Source organism: Podarcis gaigeae (genome assembly GCF_964106915.1).
Source record: "Podarcis gaigeae genome assembly, chromosome: 8".
Taxonomy (NCBI): Eukaryota; Metazoa; Chordata; class Lepidosauria; order Squamata; family Lacertidae; genus Podarcis; species Podarcis gaigeae.
This window is the reverse complement of record NC_139684.1, coordinates 82,132,857-82,142,987: the sequence shown is the minus strand read 5'-3', so window position 1 is coordinate 82,142,987 and position 10,131 is coordinate 82,132,857. Positions and strand designations below refer to the sequence as shown.

Below are 10,131 nucleotides of genomic sequence, written 5' to 3'. Positions count from 1 at the left end.
AAGCATGCAGTGCAAGTAGATAAATAGGTACCACTCCAGGGGGAAGGTAAACGGCGTTTCCGTGCGCTGCTCTGGTTCGCCAGAAGCGGCTTAGTCCTGCTGGCCACATGACCCAGAAGCTGTACGCCGGCTCCCTCAGCCAATAAAGCAAGATGAGCGCCGCAACCCCAGAGTCAGTCACGACTGGACTTAATTGTCCAGGGGTCACTTTACCTTTTACCTGAACTTTCAGGCCCCTAGCAACAAATAGTTCAGTTAATTGATCTATTGCATCCATCTCCAGGACGCGGATGGCGCTGTTGGTTAAACCACAGAGCCTAGGGCTTGCCGATCAGAAGGTCGGCGGTTCGAATCCCCGCGACGGGGTGAGCTCCCGTTGCTTGGTCCCTGCTCCTGCCAACCTAGCAGTTTGAAAGCACGTCAAAGTGCAAGTAGATAAATAGGTACCGCTCCGGCGGGAAGGTAAATGGCGTTTCCATGCGCTGCTCTGGTTCCCCAGAAGCGGCTTAGTCATGCTGGCCACATGACCCAGAAGCTGTACGCCCGCTCCCTCGGCCAATAAAGCGAGATGAGCGCTGCAACCCCAGAGTCATGTGACTGGACTTAATTGTCAGGGGTCCCTCTACCTTTTACCTGAACTTTCAGGCCCCTAGCAACCAATAGTTCAGTTAATTTATCTATTGCATCCTTCTCCAACTGGTGCTGTTCTAGATGTCTTGGACAACAGCTGTTGTGCTGGTTTGGACAGATGGTGTTATTGTGACCCGAAATGTCTGATGGGCACCAGGATGCGAGAGGCTGACTTATTATTGCATGCTGTTTCTAACAGCCTAACCCACCCCAAAATGCAGAGCATAAAGGCAACCAGCCTTCCCCTTCATCTCTCAGCACCTGGCATTTAGAGGTAGACTGCCTTTGAAGAGGGAGGCTCCACTAAGCCTTTCTGGCATTGCAAGGGCGTCCTGCAACATGGCTGCGTCCAAACTGAACTGGAGATGTCCGGCAACAATGAAAGTGGCATCACAGGCATCTCTCTGGTGTCCACACCGACTTTGGAAGGTGGCCTTGTTGAATCTGTGTCAGGAATACAGTTTGCGTGGCAAAGAAGAAGAAGCAGAAAGGGATTTTGTTTCCTGTTTCGTCCTCCTGTTCAGCAATGTGTACACGTCCTCGCTTGCTGGTCCTGCTCATCCTCCCAGGTTTGTTTGTTTTCTGACTGCGCTCAAATCCCTCGCTTGCACCCGTTGCCAGAGGCACCACCCGCCGTTTGCCCCCTTACGGCACGTCTGCCAGTTTGCCTCTTGTTGATGGCGCTCGGCTTTAGAGCCCCAGATGCTGAGCACCTGAGCTGTGCGGTTGGCAGGCTGTTGACGAAAACACAGCGATATTTTTGCAAGTAAGAACAAGCCTTGCGGTGGTGGCAGGCCTGCGGGATTTGCAGACTCACAGAAGAGGCCTTGTTGCGGCAGCTGCAGACAAGGAAGATGCTTTCTCCCTCTTGGCTAAATGCCTCACGATTTAGTGCGGAGTGGAGCTTTCTATAAATCATTTAAAGCAGGCCTTACGCACTCCAGTGTTGAAAGGGTTCTTGGATAAAAGAAGTATCAACTTGCCTGCTGGATGCCAAAATGCACTTGAAGAGGCGGGGAGGTTTTAACCTGAACATGCATTTGGGAACCCCTTTTCTGAACCTTGTACCTTATACCTGTATTGTGGTCATGCTCCTGCTGCGATCCACCTGTGATTGGCCGCGACTTGCCAATTGAAGGTCATGGGTCTAGCGGATGGCATTGGACTTTCCTGCCAACTTCCGGTGCAGCTGCCAGGAAAAAGGTAAAGGGACCCCTGACCATGAGGTCCAGTCGCAGATGACTCTGGGGTTGTGGCGCTCATCTCACTCTATAGGCCAAGGGAGCCGTCGTTTGTCTGCAGACAGCTTCCGGGTCATGTGTCCAGCAGGACTAAGCCGCTTCTGGCGAACTAGAGCAGCACACGGAACGCCATTTATCTTCCTGCCAGAGCGGTACCTATTTATCTACTTGCACTTTGACGTGCTTTCGAACTGCTAGGTTGGCAGGAGCAGGGACCGAGGAACGGGAGCTCATCCCGTCGCGGGGATTCGAACCGCCGACCTTCTGATCGGCAAGTCCTAGGCTCTGTGGTTTAGACCACAGCGCCACCCATGTCTTGGCAATTCTAAACCAAGAACAGAGAACCTCGGGCTTCAGGAGCAAAATACGCCCCACCAGCAGCAGAGTGTTTTTGTGTCAGGAGTGGGTCAGTAATAAATCACACGGGATAAGTGAACTCTCTATTAGGAGAAACAAGGTCTGCTCAGATGTGCTAGGTCTACTGAGCACAGCAACTCTTCTTGGCAGGTCTTTTCCCAATGAGGCACTTGTGGAGACTGAAAGTGCCTGCCTTCCCTCAGCTGCCTAAGTCTTCTCCTCCCCAGGTCCTTCCCAAGCAATCTAAGACTATGCTGGTGTGCTTGATTTTGTTCCTCTCACTTCAGCCCTCTCCTGGTCCTGGGAGACCAGCAGGAGGAGAGCTTGCTGCAGCAGGAGGGGGAGACACTGTTTTCTTCACCACTCGGTCTCATCTCTGCCTCTTGGCTTCCCTCCTCTCCTTCTCCTTCTGATTCTGGACTGCTCTCTGCCACGGACTCTCCCAGCTCACTAAGCCCTGTTACCTCTTCAGCTTCCAACATCTCCTCTTCCCAGTCTGTTCCCTCTTCTCCCTCTGACCAGTCCCACCACCAATCTCTGGGCTCTGAGGCTTCTTCCCTTGGGGGTTCCCCAGCTGGTTCCTCGTACCACTACTTTGCGTCCAGACAGTCCACAACATTTCCCCTTGACTGTTTTAAGCTTCCTGCAGTAAGGTCAAAAGTCAACCGTTTAGGGTGGTGCAGGGAGCGCCCCCCCCCCACAGGGCACCGAGCTGAGGGGGCACAAAATTGACGGGGCACCAATTTTTGGCCTCACACAGAGCGCCATATTACAAAAGGTTCACAACTGGACCTAACGGTCAGGGGTCCCTTTACCTTTCACCCCAGTGCACCCCTGTTTTTGCCCTGCCTGCTTTTGCCCCTGGCTCCGCCCACCCCTGACATGACCCCGCCCCTGGAAGGGAATATGGCGCCCGGGGTGAAAAGGGTTCCAGTTTTCGAGTTATTTCGACAGAGGTTTGCCACCTCCTTATCCTAACACAGCGAAGCTCGTCTTGCATTGCCTCTTCCTCCTGCATTTCCCGACACGCAAGTCCAGTCTTTTTTCTGACGTCGCGCTAAGCCCGCCAGCGATTTCCAGAAGCGAGATCTGCCGCCATCGTTTCCTGCGCAGGCTCTCAGCCACTGGAGTTAATTTCCTCTGTGAAGCATGGCAGTGTGTATGTGTGTATCTTCGGTTGCCTTCTGTTCATCCCTGTGCTGTACCAGAAATACAGTGCTGTGCATCGTGCATGTCCAACGTCCTTGGCTTTCCAGTATTTGTCAGGAAAAAGTCCATTCCCATCGGCTTCCTTCTTGCTGAGCGTTTTGTTTCTTACTTCCGATGATTAATCCACAGTGGCCAACTTCTCTCTCCCTCCCTCCCATGAAAAGCCATTAGAGCATTTAAATTAAATTTCAGCCCGGGCCTCTCTTGCTCTCTGTAGTCTGTGTTTCCTGTTTGCCATGGGCCATTAATGACCCAATGGATCCATTGTAAAAGGCCCAGAGAGGGCTGAGAAATGTGACTGTGAGTGACATCAGTAGTAGCAGAACAGAATGTGTAATGTGGTTTCTTGGTTGCCTCATCTCCGGGTCTTGGGTTTGGCCTTGGAGACTTCCTGAGGACCCTGACGAAAACCCAGCTTGCCCCGCGCCCGGTTACAGAATCATAGAATTGTAGACTTGGAAGCAAGGGTGCCAACTTGAATAACAAAATATTGTTGCCCTTGCCCCACATAATCGATCGCATGAGGCAGTGCACACACACCGTTTGAATGGGAATGCCCATCAACTTTGTGGTGGCCTAGCCCCCTCAAATCTTCTCCTGTGGGGGCTGAAGCCCCTGGGAGTTGGCTCCCATGCTTTCAAGGGACCCCGAGGGTCATCTAGCCCAACCCCCTGCAATGCAGAAATCTTTTGCCCAACACGGGACTCGAACCCACCACCCTAAGATGAAGAGTCTCATACTCTGCCGACTGAGCTAGACCCTGAACTCGGGCTCTGGCGAGTCTGAAGCCTAAAGCCTGAGCCTGTATAGATGTGGGATGTGTGTCTGTGTGTCTAGCCTTGTGGAGAGCAGGCTTTCAGTACCTCCGTTCATTCTGCTGTCCGCACTCTCCCCTCCTTCAGTCTGGGTTTCCTCCTACCTAGGCCTCTCCCTTTTCAGAGTAGCCTTGGTATGAGAAAATCCAGACAATAGAGCAAAGGCAAGACACAGGAAGTTCTCTATCTTCATTAAACGACAGCATGGACGAGACCTTAGCTGGAGGCAAGAACCCTCTGCGTGTCAACAAGGCCGCCATAAACGAGGAAACTTCTGTCTCTCTCTGCCCAACTTGAGCTCTGCTCCCTTTCCCGTTACCTCTTATGGAACGAGCAGGCGCAGGATTGTCACACCGTTTTATTTTTAACCGCTGGTGTCCTCCCCCCCCCCCCCGTTCAGTTGCAAACTCGCCTTATTGCCTCCTCGCGTTCTTTGTGGTTGATGTCGCACGAAAATGTGACTCAGGCCCAGAGCAAAGCATGCGTCTTCCTTGACATTTATGCGCCTCAACTCCTTTTCCCTCAGCCCCGTTTGTCTTCCCACGGAAGAGAGAGAGCTGTTTCGTTAGACAGGGCTTGTGGGGGTTCCTTCGAGCCCAAGGTAGCATTCTTCCTAAAGCTGCTTTTTTGCATATATGAGTTTGTGCAGGGTGGTTTTTCCCTGCCCCCTCCATGATCAGACATTCCTGCTGCTGCCTCTGGCCACGTGGGATGGGTGTTGAGCTGTGGTCTAAACCACTGAGCCTCTTGGGCTTGCCGATCAGAAGGTCGGCGGTTCGAATCCCCGTGACGGAGTGAGCTCCCGTTGCTCTGTCCCAGCTCCTGCCAACCTAGCAGTTCAAAAGCACACCAGTGCAAGTAGATAAATAGGTACCACCACGACAGGAAGGTAAACGGCGTTTCCGTGCGCTCTGGTTTCTGTCACGGTGTCCTATTGCACCAGAAGCAGTTTAGTCCTGCTGGCCACATGACCCGGAAAGCTGTTTGTGGACAAACACCAGTTCCCTCGGCCTGAAAGCAAGATGAGCGCCGCAACCCCAGTCGCCTTTGACTGGACTTAACCATCCAGGGGTCCTTTACCTTTTTACCATCAAGGCAGGACTTCAGGGTCCTCACTCGGCAGAAGGGCCCCACCTATTCGGGTTGCCACCCGTCCCTAGAAAAATGGGATCGCCCCGTTTTATGGACGAAAGTGTCCCCTGTCCCATTTGGACTTCAAACGGAACGCCATATTTCCTGTTTTTGAGATTGGCCGGCCAAACAACAATACAGAGAAGGGGGAAGGAGTGGCGTTCTATCCCTCCCTCGCCCCCTGGAGGTCATATGTGGGGGAACCCCCCCCCCACAAAGTGGGGGGAGGATTTGGTGTCATGTGAGTGTGTGTGTGGCCCCCAATCCCCAACCTTCCGGTCTGTCCCTTCTTTTGCCTGACCTGTCCCATATTTTGCCTGACCAAAGATGGCAACCTTACGCCCAGTGATTGGCTCCACCACATTTTGAATCAACCAGAAGTGGGAAGAAGGAGGGCCTTGGGCTCAACAGGAGCCCCAAGATTATAATAAATAATAAGAATACATTTGTATTTATACCGCGCCCTTCCCGGTTCAAAAACCGGGCTCAGGGTGGCTAACAACAAATTTAAAACACTCTAAAACAATTATAAAAGCAGCATAAAATACAGTATAAAAACATGAATAACAATAAATTCAAAAATCAAAAATCAATTAGATAATCCCCAGGGCTAACTGGCTGAATTGGTCCTACTTGGGCCAGCGAGGAAGCCAGGGGAGAATTAGCTGTGGTGTTTAAAGTTAAAGGGACCCTTGACCAATAGGTCCAGTCGTGACCGACTCTGGTGTTGCGGCGCTCATCTCGCTTTACTGGCCGAGGGAGCCGGCGTACAGCTTCTGGGTCATGTGGCCAGCATGACTAAGCCGCTTCTGGCGAACCAGAGCAGCACACGGAAACGCCGTTTACCTTCCCGCCAGAGCGGTACCTATTTATCTACTTGCACTTTTGACGTGCTTTCGAACTGCTAGGTTGGCAGGAGCAGGGACCGAGCAACGGGAGCTCACCCCGTCACAGGGATTCGAACTGCCAATCTTCCGATCGGCAAGTACTAGGCTCTGTGGTTTAACCCACAGCGCCACCCACGTCCCAGCTATGGAGTTTAGAGATGTGTTAATTTTTTCTTCTTTCTTTTGCATTTGATCATAGAATCGGAGAGCTGGCAGGGACACGGAGGGTCATATGGTCCAACCCCCTGCAATGCAGGAATCTCAACTAAAGCACCCACAACAGATGGCCACCCAACCTCTGCTTAAAAACCTCCAAGGAAGGAGAGTCCCCAACTTTCCCGAGGGAGTCTGTTCCACCGGCGAACAGCTCTTACTGTCAGAAAGTTCTTCCTGATGTTTAGCTGGAATTTCCTTTCTTGCATCTTGGATCCATTTGCTTGAGTCCTAGCCTCCAGAGCAGGAGAAAACCAGCTTGCTCCATCTTCCGTGGGACAGCCCCAACTTGCTTTCATGCACCCGGGACCAAAATGTGTCACGATCTTAATAATAATAATAAATTTTATTTATACACTGCCCTCCCCAGCCAAGACCTGACTCAGGGCGGCTAACACCAGGTAAAAACAATTGATTAAAATACAACATAAAAACAAGATTTAATACAACATTAAAATGCAGCCTCATTTCAGGAGGAACTCAAATCAAAACCATTTCGGGGATGAAAACGTCAAATCTTCACCAAGGCCAACTATCCAGACTGGTCCTACATGGGCCAGAAAAAAAGCCAGGGAGGTCCCCAAATAGGAGTTCCATGACAGGAGAAAGAAAAAAGGAAAAAGGGATCAAGTTGATTCCAAGCCAAAGGCCAGGTGGAACAACTCTGTCTTACAGGCCCTGCAGAAAGAAATCAGATCCTGCAGGCCCTGCAGAAAGAAATCAGATCCTGGTCTCATGAGACAGAGCGTTCCACCAGGCCCGGGGCCAGTGTTGAAAAGGCCCTGCCTCTGGTTGAGGCTAATCTGACTTCCTTAGGGCCCGGGACCTTTAGGGTGTTGCTATTTATGGACCTTAAAGTCCTCCGTGGGGCATACTGGGAGAGGCAGTCCTGTAGGTACGAGGGTCCTAGGCCGTGAAGGGCTTTAAAGGTCAAAACCAGCACCTTAAATATGACCCTTTACTCCATATTGCAGCTTTAGGGGTGCTCTGCAGAGTTTAAGAGATGTGATTTGGTAAAAGGGCATTCTTTGAGCACTGGTATGAGGGCTGCTGCGCTGGCATAAGGTTGAGAGTAACAGAGGTGTGATATGAAATGTGTCGACACAGCTAGACCAGTAGAAGCTTGCTGGGGCAAGAGGTTGCACAGAGCGGGCAGGATCAGACCTACAGTAGAAGAGTGCCAAGAGCCATCACAACTTCCCATGGCTTCTCTTGCACAACTGGCACACTGCTAAGTGATTTCAAATCAGCACAGCATTGAATTCCTCCCATAATTTCACCGACTGCCAAGTGCTTTTTCCTCATCTGCCTGCTATGTAAACAATGGCACTCATCCCCTGAACATCAGCAGGAGAGAGAGTGGTTGGCTTGTTGTTTTAAAGTTATAAAACAGCAGAATCAGGTGGGAAGGAGATAGCAGAGTCAACAAGTGCCCAACGACCTGTAAAATTTGATGAGTTGATGTCTACCCTTGTGGGTAGAATGGATGGTTTGGTCTAGATCTTTTCTCCCTGACATGCTAGATATTTTTTGGTTTCAGGGAGTGTTTCCCCTTCATTTCCCCCCATAGAAGGTTACAGTGGTACCTCCGGTTGCAAACGGGATCCGTTCCGGAGGTCCGGCCGCATCCCGAGGAATTTGCAACTGGAGGACCGCTTCTGCGCATGCGCGCACGGCGAAACCTGGAAAAATAGTTTGCTGTGTTTGCATCCCGAAGTTTACGTATCCAGAGGGATACGTAAGCGAAGATACGACTGTATTTTAAAATGTCGCTCCCCCACCTGCAGCACTCTTAATAGAATCACCATGGGTCCTACTTTGTAGAGTAAAGGTAAAGGGACCCCGACCATTAGGTCCAGTCGTGACCGACTCTGGGGTTGCGGCGCTCATCTCGCTTTACTGCCTGAGGGAGCCGGTGTACAGCTTCCGGGTCATGTGGCCAGCATGACTAAGCCGCTTCTGGCGAACCAGAGCAGTGCACGGAAACTGCATTTACCTTCCCGCTGGAGCGGTACCTATTTATCTACTTGCACCTTGAGGGGCTTTCGAACTGCTAGGTTGGCAGGAGCAGGGACCAAGCAACGGGAGCTCACCCCCGTCACAGGGATTCAAACCGCCAACCTTCTGATTGGCAAGTCCTAGGCTCTGTGATTTAACCCACAGCGTCACCTGTGTCCCACTTTGTAGAGTACAGTCCTCTATTTGAAGGTGTCCTCTGTTTGAAGGGCCATCTGGTTCAGCTGAAAGACATTTCAAGTTAAAGAAGAAAGCTGGATGTGCGTATGGCTTCAAGTTCCCCATCTACACTGAGCCCCTTGGGTTGCAGATTGAAGCTCAGACCCTTCCCCACTACGGCATCACACTTGTATTTTAAGCTGTAGCCATCATTTTGAAATATGCATCTATCAGATAAATTGGCGTATGCAAAACGTATGCAGATCAGTGTCCTCCCTTATTTTGGCTGGGCATTTCTGCGGGTTTTTTTGGGGATGGAGTCACTGCCGTGTTGCAGTCCTCCGCCCTTTCATTTGGCTACCTGCATAGGCAAGACCTGAGACATCTTCCTGATAGGAATCTGTCCCTTGGGTGAGCCATGGGGGACCAGCCCTGGTGACTGAACACATGGGAAAAGAGGGTGGCAGTTGCCTATTGCCAGGAGGCCATTCTGCGCTTGCGTAAGGATTCCGCGAACGAGTAGAATTGCATTGTATTTTGCAATATCGGGCAATGACTGCTGATACTGCTTGAGAAACCTGGAGGTGAGGCTGCTGCCATCTCTCACCGCATCCCAGCGGAGGCCTTGGCTCACCACCTCTGACGCTTGCCCAAGTGGAAGAAACCCAACCTCAGAGCCGATCACGCAGATTGGTGCCAGAATTCTCCCACCCACAGCCTCCACAAGTCTATGCCAGCATTCTGCAACCTGGAGATGTTTTAGAGTACAAGAAAAGGCTGTCATTGGCACCAGCTTCTCTGGATATTTTAAGCAGTTTTAATAGCACAGGAGATTAATGAATATATGATGTTCTCTTCTGCTGTGTCATAACGTTGGTCCATCAAGTCAAGGGCTTATCTGCTGTGACTGGCAGGGGTCTTTGGAGTCTCAGGCAGATATTTTTCCTCTGATATTTGGGGTCCTTTTAGCAGGGTATACAGATGCCTGCTTCTTGGGAGAAAGGCAATGACAAACTTAGACAGAATCTTTAAAAGTAGAGACATCACCTTGCCAATAAAGGTCCGTATAGTTAAAGCTATGGTTTTCCCAGTAGTGATGTAAGGAAGTGAGAGCTGGACCATGAAGAAGGCTGATCACCAAAGAATTGATGCTTTTGAATTCTGGTGCTGGAGGAGACTCTTGAGAGTCCCATGGACTGCAAGAAGATCAAACCTCTTTATTCTGAAGGAAATCAGCCCTGAGTGCTCACTGGAAGGACAGATCCTGAAGCTGAGGCTCCAATACTTTGGCCACCTCATGAGAAGAGAAGACTCCCTGGAAAAGACCCTGACGTTGGGAAAGATGGAGGGCACAAGGAGAAAGGAAAGACAGAGGACGAGATGGTTGGACAGTGTTCTTGAAGCTACCAGCATGAGTTTGACTAAACTGCGGGAGGCAGTGGAAGACAGGAGTGCCTGGCGTGCTCTGGTCCA

At 51.0% G+C, this 10,131-nt stretch overlaps 1 long non-coding RNA gene across 1 annotated transcript in view; it reads right to left on the bottom strand.

The window, feature by feature from the left end:
• LOC310851829 overlaps positions 1-10,131 on the bottom strand; it is a 305,116-nt gene that overhangs the window by 286,612 nt on the left and 8,373 nt on the right. The gene's annotated exons all lie outside the window — the stretch shown is intronic.